Below are 1,925 nucleotides of genomic sequence, written 5' to 3'. Positions count from 1 at the left end.
CAGAGCACTGGAACAGGCTGCCCAGGGAGGTTGTGGAGTCTCCTTCCCTGGAGACATTCAAAACCCGCCTGGACACATTCCTGTGTAACATTATCTAGGTGTTCCTGCTCCGGCAGGGGGATTGGACTAGATGATCTTTCGAGGTCCCTTCCAATCTCTAGCATACTGTGATACTGTGATACTGTGAATAGACAGTCTTGCCTTGTGCCTTGTGTCTGCTGCCTTGCACTTGGAGAAGAAGGGGCATCCGAATCCAAGAAACCAAGCAAAGAACACCATCAGCACAGAGTATGCCTCTGGCTCACAGGGATGAGAGGGGAGATAAAAGAAATAAAAAATGAACCAAGCTTTTAAGCAGAAGTTCTATAGCATCTTTAAAGGAAGGAGGTAACAGCTATGTGCAACATGTCATTCTCCTGTTGCATCCTCTTTGCTCCCATCAGATCTCCTTTCTTTTAACACCGCAGTGCATTATTGCCCCTATAAGCTATCAAACATGAACAACTGATGGAAATTTTTTCACCAAGCGGGTCAATTTCTCTGGCACCTTGGATGTCAAGCATTCCTGAGGCAATGTGGTGAAAATGCAGCTCACAAGTGGGGCATGTTTTGGGCTACAGTAAACACCAGTGCTACTCCCTCTTGGGGACTTCTCCTCCCTACTCCGTAACCCAGACTGCGCCACAAAGGAGCAGATGCTGGCACTGCTGCAATTTATTTTAATTCCAACCCCTGTCTTTTTCTTTCCCCCACCCCTCCCTTTTTTTTTCTTTTTTTTTTGATTTTGCGTGTGTCTGGGTAAATTTAGTTCCCATAAAAGTGAAGGACTGTCATCACCAGCTCTGGAGCCAACCATACTGCCGGCAGCTGTTGTGCAGGCTGTGCACACACAGCCCCCGCCTGCACTTTGGTCTGTCCTCCCCAGCCCCATGCAGCCCTTTGGTAGGTCCAACTCCTGACCCCTTCATCTCTGCCCCGTGGTCTGGAGCCCCAGCTCAGCTCACATCACACAGCCTCCCTGCCTCTGGTCCTCCCAGCCCTCCTGATCCCCTCAGCCCGGCTTGATCCTTCCTGATCACCATCTGCCCCATGCTGCAGCGTGCTCCTCCTGAACTCCTCATCCTATCCCATCTCCTGCACCCTTCTGAGATGGGCATCCAGGCAGAGTTTCCATCCCTTCAACCAAGGCAGTATCCCAAGGGCAGGTGAACCCTGAGGGGGACAGGACAAAGTCCTGCTGAGGGGTCTCTCCTCGCATGGCGGATCACAGTAAGTTAGCTCTCCTTGCAAGGGGATCTCGCCCAAGGGAGCTGCACATGGCCAGACAGAATGGCCATGCTGGAGGGTCCTGCAGCACTCCCCACTCCCAGCACCTCTGCCCTGTTCCTCCCCTGTGCTGTGCAGCATCCCTTGGCTCCCTCTGGGCATTAGTGGATCCTCCTCAGTGGGGTTCATCTCACCCAGGTCTGTGCCATCATGGATTCAGGGCAGGGGCCCAAGGAACTCTACAGGCAGACTGCTTTTCATTCAGGTGCTGAGGGACCCCATCCCACCATAGGCAGTCCAAGGGGAACCAAGGGGCAAGCGCCTCTCTCCACTTTCCCACAGCTCTAAGATCACAAGGGGATTCCTGTTTCCTCCCCTAAACCACGAGATGGGTCTCAAAGCCTGGGGAACACTTCGTTTTCAGGGCTGCTCTTTAAATGGAAGAGTTTGAACATGATTTGTGTTCTAACACACCTTTATGCCTCTGCATCCTTCTTCCCCTGATTGCTGGAATGGCCAAGTTCCCCCAGCTTCCTCTTGGCCTTGCTTATTCATGGCATTGAATCTGGTCCTACCTCCTGCACAGTGTCTGGGTGAGTCCAGCTCCTTTCCCTGCCCAGGGCTGGGTCCTGCAGAAAAGTCAGTGTGGGTCTGGACTA

At 52.6% G+C, this 1,925-nt stretch overlaps 1 long non-coding RNA gene across 1 annotated transcript; it reads left to right on the top strand.

Annotated features, from left to right (window-relative positions):
• Positions 1-202: 202 nt before the first annotated feature.
• LOC134160123 (uncharacterized) lies at positions 203-1,461 on the top strand. Its single transcript, XR_009963453.1, has 3 exons — positions 203-554; positions 1,166-1,273; positions 1,307-1,461. It is a non-coding gene; the product is annotated as an uncharacterized LOC134160123 (long non-coding RNA).
• The last annotated feature ends 464 nt before the right edge of the window (positions 1,462-1,925 follow it).

The sequence above is a fragment of the Pezoporus occidentalis genome, unplaced genomic scaffold (genome assembly GCF_034315485.1).
Source record: "Pezoporus occidentalis ecotype Australia unplaced genomic scaffold, CSIRO_AGI_Poc_V1 ctg158, whole genome shotgun sequence".
NCBI classification, from domain to species: Eukaryota; Metazoa; Chordata; class Aves; order Psittaciformes; family Psittacidae; genus Pezoporus; species Pezoporus occidentalis.
Note: the sequence above shows the minus strand (reverse complement) of the source record. Positions and strands in the feature narration are given on the sequence as shown.